We start from the raw sequence: 21,726 nt of genomic DNA, 5'->3' as shown, positions 1-21,726 counted from the left end.
GGGAGGGCGATGGGTGAAACAGATGAAGGGGATTAAGAGTACACTTTCCACGATGAGCACCGGGTAGTGTATGGAAGTGTTGAATCACTATATTGCACACCTGAAACTAACATAACACTGTATGTTAACTCTACTGGAATTTTTTTAAATGGCAAATTTTATGGTACGTTTCATTTTTAATTATGGCATAATGCTATGTTATATACATTTTACAAGAGAAAATTTATTGGGGCACCTGGCTGGCTCAGTTGGAGGAACATGCAAGTCTTGATCTTGGGCTGGTTGAGTTCAAGCCCCAAGTTGGGTGTAGAGATAATGTAAAAATTAAATCTTAAAACAAAACTGATTAAATGAGAAAAATTAAGAAATTCAACAAGGCAGCAACAGAGCATTAATCAAGGGCAGGACCCCTCCGTGCACAGGGTTCTGTGTGAAGCCAGGCCTGCTTGCGAGGACAGAGACCGTCCAGTTTAGGTGGCGTGCCCCATTCTAGAGACCAGGAGTGCTACATCTGGGTCACAGAAGACTTACTGAAACTGCCCGGTGTCCAGAATCCACTCAGTGTTCAACACGGCTGGTAAAAATCGAGAGCCCTCCCTTCCCCACTGCTACCTGTGCTCTCCCTGGCCTTCTAAAGGTTAAGTACAAGATCTAGGTTCAAAGCTCAGGAGACTTTGCAATGTCAGCCCCGGAGGTGACAATGTTTATGGGATGTTTTTCTCCCCATCAGTTGCGTTACTTTAACCGGCTGGTACTATTTGCGGGGCAGACATGTGTAGCCGGGGGGCAGAGGGAGCAGGAATCTGAGTCCCTTGGCTGATAATTAGGGGGAGCAGTCAGTACCCACACTTCCTCACCTGGCATTCACTGAGCACGCTCCCTCCCATTTCTTCTGTTCTTCCCTTGCTGCGAACTGTCTCCCTTACCTCTCCGGGACTTCCTTTCACTCCCTAGTGTGCTTGGCGACTGATAGGTGGGGCTTACTGGAGTCCTCAAGCAGGGCACAGAGGGGATGGAGATGGGAGGTTACAGACCAACCCATGTAGCCAAGAAGGATCTCGGGCCTTGTTGTCCAATCCAAGCCGAGGCTACAAACCGCATACGTGAGCGGCGACAGAAAGGTGAGCCAGGCGTGGCTCTGCCCCAAGAAACCTAATGAAAGACAGATGGCTCGCCACCTTTGCCACACATGCCTTAGATATCGAGCCCTTGATCTGGGGTTTACTGAGCAGAAAGAACGCCCTTCTTTTGAGCCAAGCCAAACATGGGCACTCACAAGGTGAGCTTTCTGAGCCCTGAAGCCATCTCTTGTAATACCTGCTCACTGGTGGCCTTAAGCTCTTCTGCCTCTGAGTGGCCACTCGCCAGGAGGGTGGGGACTCTGCCTCCTGGCAAAGGACAGGCCCCAAACAAGACATTTCACATTCAAGTCATAAATAGTTGTCTGGCTCTGACCCTGCCTGCCACTGTAGGATAGCCCAGCCACCACAAAGGCCTCTCATCCTTTCTGGGACATCTCGTGGGTATCTGTGTGTCCTCTCACAGCCAGATGGCATGCACTACCTTCTCCAACCCGAACTCTGCTTCCCTATAAGGATAGGTGCTACCCCAACCTCTGAAGGCCTGAAGGCCCCAGCAAGGTGCCTCACCCTGGTCCTGTCTCCTGGCCACATGTCTACAGTCAAGCAGGAGCTGCTTTGTAATACCCAGGACATTGACACGGCCCACCTGTCTCTCTTCGCATTCTCCCTCAAGAAGAGAGAGCCCGATATCATCATCACCTACCAGCGTCAGTGCTGGGCCGCCGTGTGGGTTTCCAAGCACCCTAAATTCTCTGAGGAGTGTCCAGGAGGATGATGTGAGGCCCTGCTGTGCTGAAAACTGCCCTTCAGGGTTGGTGCCAGGCTTAGGACCCGCCCCACCAGCCCCACAGGCAGATCCACACGAGGCCTGAATCCTGGAGACTTTGGAGTTTGGTCTGCAGTTCTTGACACATAGTGTAGGGTCAGGAGCATCACAGCAGGGGAAGAGCAATACACTTCAAGTCTCCCTTGCCTTCTCCTCTGAGAGAATACCTAAGTTTTAGCATCAGAGGGATGAACCTGGTTTGGGAGATTAGAGCATAAAACTACACAATGTTCTAGTACCTTCGTTGTGGGTTTTAGGGCCAAACCACTATTCTCTCCATCATATATTGAACAGACCTGCTTTTTCTAATATTTGTTTTTAAATCAAAAGACACTAACTGCCTTTGGAAAACGTTCTGAAACAGCCCCTCCAATAGAGGGGGACCTCCACCGCCATACCCTGCTTTCACAACCCCAGCACTACCATTCACAAGAGCCTTCCTTTACAAAAAACGTACCCTTAATAAATAGTAAGAGTTAACATTTACTGAACATGTTCTATGTGCCAGGCGTGGTCACGTGATCTCATCTGATCCTTACAACAACCCTAATAGAGAAGTATTATTATCTCCTCCACTTTACAAATGAGGTACGTGTTCAGGGATATTAAGCGACTTCCCCAATTATCACAGAGCTTGTTTGCCGAGGGGCCAAGATGTTTATTTCTCTACATGCTGTCAGGGTCCACACCCCAGTTGCAATCAGAGGAACCGTTCGGCAGGCTTCAAACATGGTAACGATGACAGCCAATATCTAAGTATCTATTACCTGCCAGATTCTTTATATATTCTCTTTCATTTGACCACTTGGCATGATACGTATTTATCCCCATTTTACAGATGAGGATCTTGTGGCTCAGACACTGAGCAATATTGTGACCCTCTGGGGGAGTCACTGACAAGCTGGGCTCTGGAGTCCCACTGCCGGGCTCTATTCTTTAACTCCCCCTACTTACTAGCTGTGTGACCTCGGGCAAGTTGATTTTTTTTTTTTTAAGTAGGCTCCATGCCCGGTATGGGTTCAAACTCATGTCTCTGAGATCAAGACCTGAGCTGAGATTAAGAGTCAGGTGCTGACCCAACCGAGTCACCCAGGCACCCCTGACTTCAGTCGAGTTATCTGATCTCTCTAAACCCTCATTTTGCCATCTGTACAATAAAACATTGGTAGTACTTATAGGATTCCTACAAGTTAGTACATGTCAACTGTCCTTACTACATAGTCAGAAGTCAGCAAAGGCAATCTACTATTATTACTCCAAAGCCCATAGTTTTGTTTTGTCTTTTTTCCCACTAGACCGTTCTGTCTCCCAATTTGACTGAGAGATAGGAACACATCACGCATTAAAATAAACAAGATTCTTGGGGTGCCTGGGTGGCTCAGATAGTTAAGGGTCCAACTATTGATTTCGGCTCAGGTCAAGATCTCAGGGTCATGAGATAAAGCCCCAAATTGGGCTCTCTCTCTCTCTGCCCCTCCCCTGCTCGCACTCATGGGAGCAGAGCATTCTCGCTCAAAATAAATAAACATTTAAAAAGAATAAACAAGATTCGTTCACAGCAGAGATGCAAAATACTTAGACCAAGGAAGAGAACACAGACCCAAACACACCTATTTGACAGCTCTCCCCGAATATTCTCAGAGCAGTGGAGCCAATGAAATGAAGGCCCAGGAAAAGCAAGGCTCATTTAAACCTCTCCTTTTTCCACCGCATCTTCTTCCTTTCCTTCCTCACCAGATTCTGAAGGGTAAATTCATCTTTTTTGGTCTTGGAAGGGCAAATTTGCTGTAAATACCCACACTCATTGCAGCTTTATAGGTTAGTTCCTTGTCTGGTATAGGGAGAAGGATCTAGAAGTCAAAGTCTGAAGATGTGGAGATTTCTCACCCAGCTTTCATCTACGTGACCAGGCACAAGTGCGCTAATCCCGGAGTTTCAATTTCATCACCTGTGGAGAATAATAAATGTAAGGATCAAATTAATAATGTGTGTGAAGATGTAAGATGTATTGCAAACTGTAAATCCCTCTGCATGGGACAAATTGTGTGCCTTTCCCCAGCTGACAGGACTCTTGGGTCTTGGCTTTTCGAGCGATCACACTCAGGAGAGGTGACTGCAAGCTTCCTGAACCTATTCGCTAAAAAGCTATCCAGAATGCCGCCTTCCTTGGGCAGGCTGGGGTTAGGGGAAGGCGGCAGTGAGACGCTCCCTGCTGACTAAGTGTTTAGCAGCAGCAGAGTGTGGGAAGGAGAGAACTAAATGGGGCATTGCAGAGGATGGGGGTGGGGGGAAGAACCCTACTAAATAATTCGTTTAGAACAGGGGCACCTGGATGGTTCGGGTCATCGCGCGGTTCGTGAATTCCAGCTCCATGTCGGGCTCTGTACTGACAGCTCAGAGCCTGGACCCTGCTTCCCTGCTTGGGATTCTGTGTCTCCCTCTATCCGCTCCTCCCGAGCTCACACACACTCACACTCTCTCTCTCAAAAAAAAAAATAAATAAAAACAACCTCAAAACACAGCCCATTGTGCTCTGGGGTTAGATTCCAGAACAAGTTGGGTACCACACTGAGTCTGAAACAAACTTCTCAGGCTTAGGAACTAGATCCTACTTTGGGGAGACTGGAGAGCTCGTGGAGAATGGATTCAGTGACAACATTTGTTTTTTGACACATTATCTCCGATCTTAGGTGAAGGGTGAGGGCCAAAGACACATATGGCTGTGAAAATGCCCCAATAAGCCTCCTCCGGAGCTGCAAGCAGGGGCTTCGGAGCAGAAAAACCTGGCACTTAGCACCTCCTCCCGGGAGCCACAGCCTCAGCCAACAGAGCTACCGCCAATGGCGGATCAGCCGGGTTGTTTGGGCCCTCGGTTCACACCGCGTGCCTACACGGCAGTGGAGCCGTGGGCGGAGAAGCGTGTATGCGAGAGCCGCTCTTGCCGCCACGGCCGGAGGGACAGTGCAGGCAGGACAGGCCCAAGGACGCAAAAGAGGACAGGACGACCCGGGGGGGGGGCCGAAAGAGGACGCGATGCTCCAGGACCCCGAAAGGGTCAACCTCAGGCCCGCTTGCGGCCGCGCGTTCGGCCGCCGGCGTCTTTGCGACGAGCATCTTTGCAGCCGGCTCGGCCGTAAAGCAAACGTGCCGTGAAAGACAGAGTCACCGAAAATCGAACGGGTCTTTCGTTCAAAAGAACTTCATGAAACATGAACCTGTGTAACAAAATTAAGAAGACTTCATTGCAAAATACAAAATATTTGAACACACTTAACATGTGTAGATTCACGCCAATCCTGGGCAAATAACGGATTTTATTTTGTGGACTGTACCTAAGCACTTGCCTTCGAAGTCTTTCCTTCAAACTATTATATTTGGGGTTTTTTTGTTTGTTTTCTTTTTTCTCTTTTCTTTTCGTTTTCTTTCTCTCCTTCCTTCTTTTCTTGCTTGCTTTCTTCTCTCTCTCTCTCTCGGGTTTTTTTTTTTTTTCTTTTTTTTGGTATGTTGATTCATTTCCCAGTTTGTCGGCACACTGTTTTCTTCTTTTGCTAAAATGTCTTTCTTCATTAAGAGCAGTATCGGTTTCCAAATACTAGAATGCATGTTTGTACCTGAGCTTTGGATTGCATTGTGAAAGCCTCTACGCTGGTGTTTGTTCTCGGCATATTGTCACACGTCCACTGATAACTGGTCCAAAGTTCTATGGGAAATGTGGGTTCAAAACTTCACAGCATTGTGTAGACCCTTATGAGGGCCAAGATTTATATACCATAAAAATGGGAGTACTGTGTCAATGAAGAAATAAAACCAGTTGATGAAACCGACAAACTATAAAACCAGTTGTTTTTTTTGTCTTTTACAGAAAAACTGACTTACAGTCAATTAGTTATACAGCAAAAATGTTTGCAACAAAGATGCTTATGGGGAAACTACCTAGAACCACCAAAGGCCTCCCACACCATACCTTTCCACAAAGTCACCATCATGCTCCTCTCAAAAACTCAGGAACACAAACAGTCCATGAAAATGGTCACCAACCCAGCTCTCAGACTGGTTAAGTACATTAGACTCTGCACCTGGAACACTGATCTACTCTCCCTCTGAAAGTCACCGAAGAGGAAAAGGAAGCCTGTACAATCCCTTAAGTTACACATGTCAGCCAGTCATACAGAGCAAACACACTCCTGGCCTGAATCATAAAGGCAAAACCAGGCGTGCAATTCTTACCAGCCTATCCGTGTAAATGGCCACTAGCCAGCCAAAGTTTTCAGGCACCATGGACTAGCTCTCATAGCCTGCTGTTACTACATTATCATTGCCATAGCCTTGAGCACCTACAGAGAACTGCATAGTTAAGGCTTGGGATGCTACCCCAAGCCGTACTTAGGGAAGGTGCAAAAACCAGAAAGCTACAGAGCCCTTCTTAAATAAGCAGGTGATCAATATCTTTCAATGTCCAGAATTGAACTCCATGGAATAGGTCCCAACTTCCAGGATTTCTGATCTCTGGGTAACAATACCTTCCACCTTTTTGCTCTCCCAGCCCTTCCAACAGCTTTAAGACTTAATTCTCTGTGTTAAATCCCTCTTTGTTTGAAATACCTAAAGTGATTTCTGGTTTTTCTGGCCATACGTACTGGTGAATCTTCGATATTTTTTTTTTCTTTTGTACATTTTTTCTTTCGGATATTTGTGTCCATACCCAAGTTTTCGTGTTTGGGTCCCTGTCTTTTGTCCATGGAGTGATTCTTCAACAAGATCTTTGCGTGTTTACTTTGTTGGCTGTCAATATTTCTACGACCTTCTCAACGTTGGCAAAATTTGATGATGGTCCCTAATCAGGCGTCTATGCTACAGCAAAACAACCTTAAAACCCTGAGCGGACCCAATCCCTTCCTCTGGGAACACCTCCAGGTTCCAGGGAACCTTTTGTTCCACTGGGTCATTAACAAAAAGGTCTGCCACAGCAGGACTCTGCCCCTGTTGATGGGAGCTATGCATAACTAATGAAGAGGAAAATTGCTAGCAAAACAGGCTGATCAGTCTCAACATGTTTCTAATAACTTCCACATTTTCTGATCCTCATTTCCCTATATATCTTCTTTCCTTCCTAAATGAATACTACAAATCCTCTTCGGCTCACTAATATTTTCCAGTCTGTATTTTCTCTTCCTTTCTTTCCCATCTTATGGTACTTTGTTTTGTAGAGGATTTTCCCAGGTTCTTGGTCACATTGTACACATTTTAAACGCCAGTCTCCCTGGTCTCTAGTTGTGGATGTTAAGATGTCATAGATACCCAGTAACCTGGAAGATTAAAGAGCAGACTTTATCGGGGCACCTAGGTGGCTCAGTCGGTTGAGCATCTGACTCTTGATTTCAGCTCAGGTCATGACCCCACGGTCATGGGATCGAGCCCCATGTTGGGCTCTGTGCTGAGCATGAAGCCTGCTTAAGATTCTCTCTCTCTCTCTCTCTCTCTCTCTCTCTCTCACCCTCTCCTCCTCCCACACCTCTCTCTCAAATTAAAAAATAAATAAATAAATAAAAATTTTTTAAAAAGAGTAGACTTTGTCTTGTAGTACTGAAAATACCCCAAGTGATAGGTACTAGATTTGTTTCACATCCTTCCATAACGTTTGGAGGAGTTTATTACTTGTCCAAAGTCACAGAGATTGTAGGAGACAGAGTCAGGATTTGAACCCAGATCTTTCTGATGGCACAGCGACTAGCATCATTCAGAGGTGGAGCCTCTAATAGTGACAAGGGGAGCCTGCAAAGTCTTCCCAGAGGCAGGAGTAAATGCCAAAGAACTGTGGAAAGCCAAGACAAACATAAACAAAAGCACTCAATTTTAAAATCCAGCAATCACTTCTTGGCCTTTTGGCTAAGATCAAGTGTGGTCTCTGTTGTCATCAGTTTAAAATCCAGCGAAATTCTATCTCTACTCTGTCAATATGAGGTACCTCTTGGATGAAGATTTCATTAAGTGTTTCTTAGCAACTCTAGAAGCACTATCATGAAACCAGCCGGTTCAGAAGTGCCTCTCAGAGTTCATGTCTCCTGCATCACACATACATGTGGGATACAGTCATATGAACAAGGAAAAAGGTGTGACAGGACCCAAAGAGAAGTGAGAGCCAATAGGATGATAGGACACTGGGAGATAATTAGTTCCACTTTTATATACCCCTTGCTATAACAAGCATGTATTACTTTAGCATTTGAAAGGCATCAAATAAAAAAAAGTTTAAGGTCACTTGGGTGGCTCAGCTTCCGACTCTTGACTTTGGCTCAGGTCGTGATCTCACGGTTGGGGAGTTCAAACCCCGCATCGGGCTCTGCGCTGTCAGCGCAAGCCTGCTTGGGATTCTGTCTCCCTCTCTCTCTCTCTGCCCCTTCCCTGCTTGCTTTCTATCTCTCTCTCAAAATAAGTAAAAAAATAAACTTAAAAATTTAAGAGCTTGTGTCAAATACTATGCATTTCTCAAAACCCACTTAATTTTCTCCTTCCTGTATACACGAGAGAACTACATTTCCCAGCCTCCCGGGCACTTAGGGTGGGGTGATGTAACTGGGTTCTGCCTGAACGGATGTGGGCAGAAGTGATATATACCACTTCCATATCATAATATTCCCTAGGTCATCAACCACACTCACATTTCCTCTTCCATGGCAAACTTGGAGGACATATGTTTAAGATGACACCATGGCAAGATAAATGAAGCCTAGATCCCTGAGTCAATTATTGGAGGAGAGCCATTTGACTTCCATTAAACAACGACCTATTCTATTAAACCACTAAGATCTGTGGTCTGCTTGTTACCGCACCGCTCCCTGCCTATCCTGACTAATAACATGCTCCTCCACGCCAGGAATTTTCAGTGACCCGTGAAGTTCTGAGAGAGCCTCTTAGCTACTTCACACATAGAAAGAGGCTTTCTGTGCTTTTGCTAACTGGATTTTTTCAGATTCTAAGTCTGTGTGGGGACATATTTCTGAATATAGTCCCTTTCTCTTCTTCAACCTCTGAATTACCTCCTCATTCTCACTTTGTTGTGGTGTGTTTGTTCCAAAGGGAAATAAATCAAGGGCTTATCGGAAAGGAAATAGTACACGCACTTTACATTCTTGTTTAAACAAGACCTGAAAGGGAAGGAAATTTTATGACATTTTCTTCTCCTTGGGGACCAGTCTGCATTTTACTACCCTAATATTTACTTATTGTTATAGTAAAACCTTAGATAAACCATCAGGGGCTGAACTCTTCTAGACAGACAAATGTTTCAAAGAACTAAAGTTTATACATTTAGGCAATAAAGTGCTGTTGACTTTTAGATGTTTTGAAGAAAGTATTTATGAAGCATATTAAATGAAGGATGGTGACATGTTCTACCTTTTCCAGGAGGTTCAGGATTAACCCAAGCTCTGTGACTGTTCCACAGTTCCTTGAGGAACTTGTATATGTAGTTACCTCCGCCCAGAACAGTCCTTCCCTTCCTTTGTTTACTTAAATTCTCCTCATCTTTTGGATGTCAGCTCAAAGACCATTCCCCTCAGGCACAATTATATAAATTTACCAAAATTCATCCAACTATTCACTTAAAACAGCTGAATTTGTGGTGTGTAAATTATACCTCACTATAGCTATGTTTAAAAAGCCAACAATGCTGTCAAGGAGGTAAAGCATAAACCTCCCCTTTAACTGTGGGCTACAGAGTGACTTCCTTCCAAAGACTCCAGTGTGGAAAGAGAAAGAGGGAAGAGAAGTACCCCAATGCTGGAGAAATCTGACAAGAACTACGTTGGCCAAGTGATCAAGGTCAACATCAACAATTATCAGTCATGTCGACAGTATATACCCTTGATAAGATGTGGTGAATATAGCACCTTACCTCTGTGGTCTTCCTCCCAGACACCATAACCTGGGTCTAACCATGAGAAAAATCCCATGCATCCATGGAACTAGCTAGAACTCCTCAAAACTGTCAAGGTTATCAAAAACAAGAAAAGTCTAAGGAACTTTTACAACCAAGAGGAGCCTAAGCAAGATATGACATAGGAACATGATGTGATATCCTGGATGGGATCCTGAGACAGAAAAAGAGCATTAGGTACAAATTAAGGAAATGTCAATACAGCGTGGATTTTAGTTAATAACAATATATCAATATTGGTTCATGACATGTGACAAATGTACCACAGTCATGGAAGATGTTAATAACAGGGGAAACTGGATGCGGAACAGCTGAGAACTGTCTGTACTATCTTCACGATTTCTCTGTAAATCTAAAACTGTTCTGAAAAATAAAGTTAACTTAATTCACATTAAAAAAAATTCCCCAGCCCCCCAACCAGTTCAAGTCCCCTTACTGTACATTCATATAGCAATCTAGAAAATTAACTAAATGAATGAATGAATTTATCACCATATGTGATTAGGTTTGTGCATTTTGCTCACTGTTGTATCCTGGGAACAAGGTTAGGGGCTGGTTCTTGATAGGTGTCTAGTAATAAACATAAAGTAAGGAATATAAAAATGTAAGTTCTGGGGCGTCTGGGTGGCTCAGGTGGTTAAGCATCCGACTTCGGGTCAGGTCATGATCTCACAGTTCATGAGCTCGAGCCCTGCGTTGGGCTCTGTGCTGACAGCTCAGAGCCTGGAGCCTGCTTCTGATTCTGTGTCTCCCCCTCTCTCTGCCCTTCCCCTGTTCATGCTCTGTCTCTCTCTCTCTTAAAAATAAATAAACATTAAAAAAAAAAAAGAGTAAGTTCCGTGGCAATAGGATTTGTCTGTTTTGTTGTCTCCTGGATCCTCATCACCTGGAGAGCACCTGGCCCACTGTAGACACTCAGCAAGGACAACTCCCACCCCAGGGTGAGCCAGGGAATCTTCTCCCCAGTGGTTTGAGTTTGGGATAAAGATGCTTTAGTTCAGACTAATACAGTCTATTACGTGCTGATGGCAGTAACATTTGTCACCAGATGAACAGAGGCTTAGGGGATTGGTCTATAAAGAATCAAGCCAAGCACTTGGGAGGCTCAGTTGGTTAAGCATCTGTGTTTTGGTTTTTTAATTTACATCCAAGTTAGTCAGCATATAGTGTAATGATGATCTCAGGAGTAGAATCCAATGATTCATCCCCTACATATAACACCCAGTGCTCATCCCAAGTGTCCTCCTTAATGCCTCTTCCCCATTTAGCCCATCCTCCTCCCACAATCCCTCCAGCAACCCTCAGTTTGTTCTCTATATCTAAGAGTCTCTTATGTTTTGTCTCCCCCTTGTTTTTATTTGCTTCCCTTCCCTTCTGTTCATTTGTTTTGTACCTCAAATTCCACATATGAGTGAAGTCATATATTTGTCTCTCTCTGCTGACTTATTTCACTTAGCATAACACGCTCTAGTTCCGCCCACATAGTTGCAAATGGCAAGATTTCATCCTTTTTGATTGCCGAGTAATACTCCATTGTGTGTGTGTGTGTGTGTGTGTGTGTGTGTGTGTGTGTGTGTATCTCACATCTTCTTTATCCATTCATCCGTCGATAGACATTTGGGTTCTTTCCATACTTTGGCTATTGTCAATAGTGCTGCTATAAACATGGGGGTGCATGTGTCCCTTCGAAACAGCACACCTGCATGCTTTGGATAAATACCTTGTAGTGCAATGGCTGGGTCGTTGGGTAGTTCTATTTTTAATTTTTTGAGGAACCTCCATACTGTTTTCCAGAGCGGCGGCACCAGTCTGCATTCCCACCAGCAAAGGCATCTGACCCTTGATTTTGGGTCGGGTCATGATCTTTAGGTTCCTGCATCTAGGTGGGCGCTGCACTGCCAGATAGGAGCTTGCTTGGGATTCTCTCTCTCCCTCTTTCTCTGCTCCTCCCCCACTCACGCTCTCTCTCAAAATAAATTAATTCATTAAAAAAAAAAAAGAATTGGGGCACTTGGGTGGTTCAGTCTGTTAAGCGACCGACTTTGGCTCAGGTCATGATCTCATGGTTCATGAGTTCAAGCCCACATTGGGTTCTCTGCTGTCAGCACAGAGCCCATTTCAAGTCCTCTATCCCACCCCCCTCTTGCTGCCCCTCCCCTGCTCACACTCTCTCTCTCAAAAATAAATAAACATTAAAAAAAAAAAAGAATCAAGCCAAGACTCAGCATGAAGGAGAAGGAAAGACAAGAAAGAGAGCAAGAGGGCCACCAAGGTTCCTACCAGGGCTGTCCTTTCCAATTCCAGTAAATTCCTGGGCCACTGTGTCCCGGGAGACCCTCCTGTCACGTACAGTCCAATAAGCCCTTACCATCAGATCTTGCTCCTTAGGGATAACTTCACCAAAACCTTATCTGTGTCCTATTTTTCTAGCCTGTGTTTCTGTGGTGAAAGATGTTGAATCAAAGTAACGGAGGGAAATATCACCTGTCGTACGATGAAGAGAGAGAAAAAGATAACAGGAAGCAGACACGGGGATAAGAAAGGGAAAGTGGAGGCTGTAAAAAGGAAAGCAGATCGATCACAACAGCCAAGATACAGAAGCGGCCCGAGTGTGGGTGGATAAAGGTGTGGCGTATGTCTGTGATGGAATATTACTCAGCCAGAAACAAGAAATGAGATCTTGCCATTTGCAACAACATGGAGGGAGCTAGAGTGTATCAGGCTAAGTGAAATAAGTCAGAGAAAGACAAATACCATATGATTTCACTTACATGCAGAATTTAATAAAAAAATATATAAACAAGGAAACTAAAGACAAACTGATGGCTGCCAGAGGGGAGGTGGGTGGAGGGGTGGGCGAAATAGGTGAAGGGGGTTGAGAGTGCTGAAACTACACACCTGAAACTAACAGAACACTGTATGTTGATGCTACTTCAAGTTAACAAAAAAGGAAAGCAGAGGGAGACCTAGAACTACTTGGAAAGGACCTAACAAGTACTTGCCTAACAAGTAAGACAGTGGATTCAAAGTGTAGTGGATTCATTCATTCATTCAGCAAATAGGTACTGAGCACCCACTAGGGGTTAGGAACACAGCACTCAACAAAACTACGGGACTTGCTGCCCAAAAGAGCTATTAGAGACTGTTGAGTGCTTACACAACAACTTAAACCAGAAAGAGACAGAGACAGAGAGACAGAGAGAGAGATAAAGTCACTTCATATTGGTTGGTCAGGGGAGGCTTCCTTTAGAAGGTGACATTAGGGGTGCCTGGGGGGTCCAGCTGGTTAAGCGTCAGACTTCAGCTCAGGACTCACGGTTCACCGGTTCAAGCCCCGCGTGGGGCTCTGTGCTGACGGCTCGGAGCCTGGAGCCTGTTTCAGATTCTGTGTCTCCCTCTCTCTCTGCCCCTCTCCCTCTGCCTCCCCCTCCTTCCCTCCCTCCCTCTCTCTCTGTCAAAAATAAAGAAACATTTTTTTTTTAATTTTTTTTTAACGTTTATTTATTTTTGAGACAGAGAGAGACAGAGCATGAACGGAGGAGGGTCACAGAGAGAGGGAGACACAGAATCTGAAACAGGCTCCAGGCTCTGAGCTGTCAGCACAGAGCCCGACGCAGGGCTCGAACCCACGGACCGTGAGATCATGACCTGAGCCAAAGTCAGACGCTTAACCGACTGAGCCACCCAGGCGCCCCAAGAAACATTTTTTTTTTATGTATAAAAAGGGTGACATTAAATTGATATCTGAAGGACAAGAAAGCTCTAGAAGCAGGAAGGTAGTGTAGCGTGTGGGGGCGTGTGGGGGCAATGATCTAGACAGAAGGAAGAACCAGTGCGCCAAGGCTGAAGGGAAGTGTTCTCAAGAATATGACGTTTGCCCTCCAGGGAATGTTTGGCCACGTCTAGACTTTTTGGTAGTCACAACGCGGTGGCAGGGAGCAGTTCTACTGGCATCTGATGGGTTAGAAGCCAGGGATGCAAATTAACATCCTATAGTTTGCACAGGACAAACCCTTAGGCAAAGAACTATCCAAAATGTCAATAGTGCCGAGGTTGAGAAACCCTGCCCTGAGGCCATCAAAGGCTTGGCACCTTCCTCACGTAGAAAGCAGGACATGGTGCCTGGAGAAACAACAGAAGAGGGGGCAGGGCTGTGAAGAAGTTCGGGAAGCAGGGGGAGGCTGTCAGCACGCACCCTTGCACGCCAAGGCGAGGAGCTGCCATCTTGTTCTAACTGTGGCAAGGAGCCCATGGGTGTTCTGAAACCGGGCAGTTCACGTGGACTTATTTGTTGGTGGAAACAACCACTCTGGCTCTTATGTGGAATGTGGTGGACGGAGCAAATGTGAGTAAAGGAGACCACCTGGGGGGTTTGACAGTAGAGAGAGGAGGTGGCAGGTTGGACGTGGGTCATGGCAGTAGAGATAGAGAAGCAGCGAACTGAGCCTTATTTTAGAGGTGGGACCTGTGGGTCCCGGTGACAAAGTGAATGTGGAAGGTGAGGGAAACAGGAATCAAGGATCCATCGAAGGCAGGGCCAGCGACACAGGTGCCTGACTGGTGCAATGCCCGTCCCCACGTTGGGCTGGCAGTGACCTCGGTGGAGGGCTCTCGGCCACCCTGGATCCGGGTACTGAGCACATCCCAGCCTAGAGGGTGCCAGCCCTTCCAGGCAGCAGGGGATGGGGCGACAGACCCAGGGGAAGCTGGGGCTCCATGCCTTCATTTTGCACTGGGTCTGGCAAATTATGAAGCCGGCCCTGCTTGAAGGTTTCCAGCTTGAGTAACTACATGCTTCATTACTGCCATCTACCAAAACGGGGTGGGGTAAAAGTTTAGTCTGGGGCTTGTTTAATCTCAAGATGCCTGTGAGACATCTCACTGACAAGATCACGTAGGCAATTGTGTCTCTACAGCTCGGAAAAGACATAAAGCTATAGACATGAAGCCGGAATTTGTCAGCCTGTAGTATATAAAACCATGAGAATGATGTTGCAGCCGGTATGAAAAACAGTATGGCGGTTCCTCAGAAAAATTGCACATAGAATTACTACATGATTCAGCAGTTCCGTTTCTGGATATACACCCAAAAGTGAAAGCAGGAACTCAAACAGACATTTGTACATGCGTGTTCACAGCAGCAGTATTCACAATAGCCAAAAGGTGGACACAACCCAAGGGTCCATTGATAGATGAATGCATAAACAAAGTGTGGTGCGTGTGCGTGTGCGTGTGCGTGTGTGTGTGCGTATAAGGGAATATTACTTGGCCTTAAAAAGGAAGGAAAACTCTGACACCTGCTACAACACGACTGAACTTTGAAGACATTATGTTAAGTGAAAAAAGCCAGTCACAAAAGGACAAACATTGTATGACTCCACTTACACGAAGAAACAAGAGTAGTCAAACTCTCAAACTCATAGGATGGTAGTTACCAGAGGCTGGGAGAAGAAGAGGGTGGGGAGCTAGTATTTAATGCAGACAGAGTTTCCATTTGGGAAGGATCAAAACTTCTGTGATGGTGGTGGTGATGGCTGTGTAACAATGTGAATATACTTAATGTCATTGAAACGTACACTTAAAAATGTTTAAAATGGTAAATTGTAGGGGTGCCTGGGTGGCTCAGTCGGTTAAGCGTCCGACTTCGGCTCAGGTCACGATCTCGCGGTCCGTGAGTTTGAGCCCCGCATCGGGCTCTGTGCTGACTGCTCAGAGCCTCGAGCTTGTTTCGGATTCTGGGTCTCCCTCTCTCTCTGACCCTCCCCCGTTCCTGCTTTGTCTCTCTCTGTCTTAAAAATAAATAAACGTTAAAAAAAAATTCTTAAAAAAAAAAAATAAAATAAAATGGTAAATCGTGTTATGTATAGTTCATCACAATAAAAAAAGAACTTGATTATTATTATTTATTGAGTGTTTCCTATACACCCAGCACTAATCTAGGTCTTTTCATTGTTTAAAACTCATATAACCCTCATAACAATCTTTAAAGTAGATGCAATAGGTAGGCAGTAATCTCTTGGACATTGGCCTTACCAAGATATTTATGGGTCTGTCTCCTCAGGCAAGGGAAACAAAAGCAAAAAATAAAGTTCTGGGACTACACTGAAATAAAAAGCTTTTGCACAGCAAAGGACATCATCAACGAAACAAAAAGGCAACCTGGTGAATGGGCGAAGGTATTTGCGAATGACATATCCGATAAGGAGTTAACATCCAAAACATATAAAGAACTTACACAACTCAACACCAAAACAAAACAAAACAAAACAAAACAAAACAACCAATGAAAAAATGGGCAGTGGAGGAGCGCCTGGGTGGCTCAGTTGGTTGATCCATCCTGACTCTTGATTTCGGCTCAGCTCATGATCTCACAGTTTCGTGGGTTCGAGCTCCGTGTCCGGCTCTGTGCTGACAGCGCAGAGCCTGCTTAAGATTCTCCCTCTCTCTCTGCCCCTCCCCTTCTTGCAATCTCTGTCTCTCATAATAAATAAACATAAAGAAAAGGGGGGGGAGTGGATTTGAATAGACATTTTTCCAAAGAAGACATCCAGACGGCCAGCAGATGCATGAAAAGATGCTCAACATCCCTCATCATCAGGAAAATGCAAATCAAATCCACACTGAGATATCACCTCACACCTGTCAGAATGGCTAATATCAAAAAGACAAGAAATAGGGGCACCTGGGCAGCTTAGTCAGTTAAGTGTCTGGCTTTGGCTCCAGTCACCATCCCATGGTTTGTGAGTTAGAGCCCCACGTCAGGTCCTCCTCTGTCATCGCAGAGCCCACTTCGGATCCTCTGTCTTCCTCTCTCTCTGCCCCTCCCATTCCCTTGCCCGCGCGTGCACTCTCTCTCTCTCAAAAATAAAATATATTTTTTTAAAAGACAAGAAATAACAAGTACCGGTAAGGATGTGGAGAAAAGGGAATGCTAGTGCGCTGTCGGTGGGAATGTAATTGTTGCAGCATCATTTACAAATTTACAACAGGCAAGATCTGGCAGCCACCCAAGTGTCCACCAATAGATAAATGGATAAGGAAGATGCCGTATATCACCGCAATGGAATATTACTCGGCTGCAGAAAAGAATCTTGCCACGTGTGACAACAAGGATGAACCTGGAGGGTGTCATGCTAAGTGAAATATGTCAGATAAAGAAAGCCACCTCTGGGACACAGCAAAAGCGGTCATAACAGGAAAGTATATAGCAATCCAGGCCTTCCTAGAGAAGGAAGAAAGATCTCAGATACACAACCTAAACTTACGCCTTAAGGAGCTGGAAAAAGAACAGCAAATAAACCCCAAATCAGCAGAAGACAGGAAATAATAAAGATTCGAGCAGAAATTAATGCTATCGAAACCAAAAAAACCCAGTAGAACAGATCAATGAAACCAGAAACTGGTCCTTTGAAAGAATTAACAAAATTGATAAGCCACTAACCAGTCTGATCAAAAAGAAAAAGGAAAGGACCCAAATAAATAAAATCAAGAATGAAAGAGGAGAGATCACAACCAACACAGCAGAAATAAAAACAATAATAAGAGAATATTGTGAGCAATTATATGCCAATAAAATGGGCAATCTGGAAGAAATGGACAAATTCCTAGAAACATATACACTACCAAAACTCAAACAGGAAGAAATAAAAATTTGAACAGACCCATAACCAGTAAGGAAATTGAATTAGTAATCAAAAATCTGCCAAAAAACAAGAGTCCAGGACCAGATAGCTTTCCAGGGGAATTCTACCAAACATTTAAGGAAGACTTAACACCTATTCTCTTGAAGCTGTTCCAAAATATAGAAATGGAAGGAAAACTTCCAAACTCTTTCTATGAAGCCAGCATTACCTTAATTCCAAAACCAGACAGAGACCCTACTAAAAAGGAGAACTATAGACCAATTTCCCTGATGAACATGGATGCAAAAATCCTCAACAAGATATTAGCCAACTGGATCCAACAGTACATTAAAAAAATTATTCACCATGACCAAGCAGGATTTATACCTGGGATGCACAGTTGGTTCAATATCCGCAAAACAATTAACGTGATTCATCACATCAATAAAAGAAAGGACAAGAACCATATGATCCTCTCAATAGATGCAGAGAAAGCATTTGACAAAATACAGCATCCTTTCTTGATAAAAACCCTCAAGAAAGTAGAGATAGAAGGAGCATACCTTGAAATCATAAAAGCCATATATGAACGACCCAACACTAATATCATCCTCAATGGGGAAAAACTGAGAACTTTCCCCCTAAGGTCAGGAACAAGACAGGGATGTCCAGTCTCACCACTGTTATTCAACATAGTATTGGAAGCCTTAGCCTCTGCAATCAGACAACACAAAGAAATAAAAGGCATCCAAATCGGCCAGGAGGAGGTCAAACTTTCACTCTTTGCAGATGACATGATATTCTATATGGAAAGCCCAAAAGATTCCACCAAAAAACTGCTAGAATTGATTCATGAATTCAGCAAAGTTGAAGGATATAAAATCAACGCACAAATATCAGTTGCATTCCTATACACCAACAATGAAGCGACAGAGAAATCGAGGAATCTATCCCATTTACAGTTGCACAAAAAACCATATAATACCTAGGAATAAATCTAACCAAAGAGGTGAAAAATCTATACACTGAAAACTATAGAAAGCTGATGAAAGAAATTGAAGAAGACACAAAAAATGGAAGAATATTCCATGCTCCTGGATAGGAAGAACAAATATTGTTAAAATGTCGATAGTACCCAAAGCAATCTACATATTCAATGCAATCCCTATCAAAGTAACACCAGCATTCTTCACATTCTATTCTTCACAGAGCTAGAACAAATAATCCTAAAATTTGTATGGAACCAGAAAAGAGCCTGAATAGCCAAAGCAATCCTGAAAAAGAAAACCAAAGTAGGAGGCATCACAATCCTGGACTTTAAGCTGTATTACAAAGCTGTAATCATCAAGACAGTATGGTACTGGCACAAGAACAGACACTCAGATCAATGGAACAGAATAGAGAACCCAGAAATGGACCCATAAACATATGGCCAACTAATCTTTGACAAAGCAGGAAAGAACATCCAATGGAATAAAGACAGTCTCTACAGCAAGTGGTGCTGGGAAAACTGGACAGTGACAGGCAGAAGAATGAACCTGGACCACTTTCTTACACCACACACAAAAATAAACTCAAAATGGATGAAAGACCTCAATGTAAGACAGGAAGCCATCAAAATCCTGGAGAAGAAAGCAGACAAAAATCTCTTTGATCTTTGCCACAGCAACTTCTTACTCAACACATCTCCAGAGGCAAGGGAAACAGAAGCAAAAATGAACTACTGGGACCTCATCAAAATAAAAAGCTTCTGCACAGCAAAGGAAACAATCAGCAAAACTAAAAGGCAACCGACAGAATGGAAGAAGATATTTGCAAATGTCATATCAGATAAAGGGTTAGTATCCAAAATCTATAAAGAACTTATCAAACTCAACACCCAAAAAACAAATAATCCATTGAAAAAATGGGCAAAAGACATGAATAGACTCTTCTCCAAAGAAGCCATCCAGATGGCCAACCGACACATGAAAAAATGCTCAATATCACTCATCATCAGGGAAATACAAATCAAAACCACAATGAAATACCACCTTCCACCTGTCAGAATGGCTCACATTAACAACTCAGGCAACAACAGAGGTTGCCGAGGATGCGGAGAAGAGGAGCTCTTTTGCACTGCTGGTGGGAATGCAAGCTGGTGCAGCCACTCTGGAAAAGAGTATGGAGGTTCCTCAAAAAACTAAAAATAGAACAACCCTATGACCCAGCAATTGCACTACTAGGCATTTATCCACGGGATACAGGTGTGCTGTTTCAAAGGGACACATGCACCCCCTTGTTTATAGCAGCACTATCAACAATAGCCAAAGTATGGAAACAGCTCTAATGTCCATCAACAGATGAACGGATAAAGAAGATGTGGTATATATATATATATATATATATATACACACACACACACACACACACACACACACACACACACACACAATGGAGTATTACTCGGCAATCAAAAAGAATAAAATCTTGCCATTTGCAGCGCGGATGGAATTGGAGGATATAATGCTAAGTGAAATTAGTCAGTCAGAGAAAGACAAAAATCATATGACTTCATTCATATGAGGACTTTAAGAGACAAAACAGATGAGCATAAGGGAAGGGAAACAAAAATAAGATCAAAACAGGGAGGGGGACAAAACAGAAGAGACTCATGAATATGGAGAACAAACTGAGGGTTACAGGACAGATTGTGGGAGGGGGGATGGGCTAAATGGTTAAGGGGCACTAAGGAATCTACTCCTGAAATCATTGTTGCACTATAAGCTAACTAATTTGGATGTGAATTTAAAAAAATAAAAAATTAAATTAAAAAATATATATTTAAAAAAATAATAATTTTTCTCTCTAAAAAAATAAAATAAAATAAAGTCAAATACTGGGGCGCCTGGCTGCCTTAGTCGGTTGAGCGTCCGACTTCAGCTCAGGTCATGATTTCGCGGTCCGGGAGTTCAAGCCCAGCGTTGGGCTCTGTGCTGACAGCTCAGAGCCTGGAGCCTGCTTTGGATTCTGTGTCTCCCTCTCTCTCTGATCCTCCCCTGCTCACACTCTGTCTCTCTCTCAAAAACAAATAAAGATTAAAAAAAAAAATTTTTTTTAAAAGAAAGCCAAATACCATTTGATTTCACTCATCTGTGGAATCTAAAAACAAAACAAATGAACAACAACAAACCAGAAGCAGAGTCAAAACTACAGAGAACAGTTAAAAAAAAAAAAAAGAAAGAAAGAAAGTAGGTACAATATTACCAGCCCCACTCTACAAGCAAGAAAACTTATGACCAGAGTAGTTAAGTAACAGGCCTAAGCTCACACAGCTTCCAACCTGCCGGGTTCGGATTTGGATTCAGGCAGTCTGCTAGCAGAACCGAAAAAAAAATTTTTTTTTAACCTACTGTACTACCTATCAATGGAGATCATGTCATATACTACAAAAAACACATTTCACAATTTAAAAAAAAAAGAAAGTTTTAAAATTTAAGGTTGAATTAATAGCTCATGGGCGGCTAGGTCCTGGCCTTCCAGCACAGTCTAATCTGGCTGCCCAGTGCAGAGTCAACCAGCAAAGGAAGGGAGGGGGACAATTACGAGTGACAAATCATTTCATCACCTTTGAAAAAACTGCTCTGTGACCAGAGACATCCCCTGGAAATACTGACAGGAGGGTGTCCCGCTGCGTGTGAAAAGGTCAGGATGGCCCAGAGCCAGCCCACAAGGCCGGGGGGGGGGGGGCAGTGCCCCAATCCCAGGACAAGTAGACCCAGGGGGGTAGGTTTGCAATTCCTTGGTGTTCATGGAAAGTGGTCACTGTGCTATTTTTAGGTTGCTCCATTAAGTTATCAATGACATTTCTCAGACAGAAGCCATGCCAAAGCCACGGACATTCCAGGCCTGCAGCTGGGAAAACGCAGGGGTTGGACCAAGGTGGTCAGAAGTTCTAATTTACCAAGTGACGTTAGAGCCGGCTGGCAGGGGGGAAGGTGCAAACCACAATGTGGATTCCATTTAGACCTCAGAATTCCCACACTCAGAATCCCATCCCAATCTTGGCTCAGGTCAGGACCTCAGAGTTTGTGAGCTCGAGCCCCGGGTCCGGCTCTGTGCTGACAAGTGTGGAGCCGCTTGGGATTCTATATCTCCCTCTCTCTCTCTCAAAACAAATAAATAAACTTAAAAGAAAGGAAGGAAGGAAGAGAGAGGGAAGAAAGAAGGAAGGAAGGAGGAAGGAAGAGAGAGGGAGGAAGGAAGGAAGGAAGGAAGGAA

General features: G+C 44.1%; 1 protein-coding gene and 1 pseudogene across 2 annotated transcripts in view; one reads left to right on the top strand and one right to left on the bottom strand.

Moving 5' to 3' along the window:
* The window catches only part of PRPF18 (pre-mRNA processing factor 18), a 232,731-nt gene that overhangs the window by 205,395 nt on the left and 5,610 nt on the right, over window positions 1-21,726 (bottom strand). The window lies entirely within an intron of this gene.
* On the top strand, window positions 7,775-7,938 carry LOC125920588 (uncharacterized; annotated as a pseudogene).

The sequence above is a fragment of the Panthera uncia genome, chromosome B4, assembly GCF_023721935.1.
Source record: "Panthera uncia isolate 11264 chromosome B4, Puncia_PCG_1.0, whole genome shotgun sequence".
In the NCBI taxonomy this organism is placed as follows: Eukaryota; Metazoa; Chordata; class Mammalia; order Carnivora; family Felidae; genus Panthera; species Panthera uncia.
The sequence above is the reverse complement of the archived record's forward strand: the minus strand, read 5'-3'. Positions and strand labels throughout refer to the sequence as shown.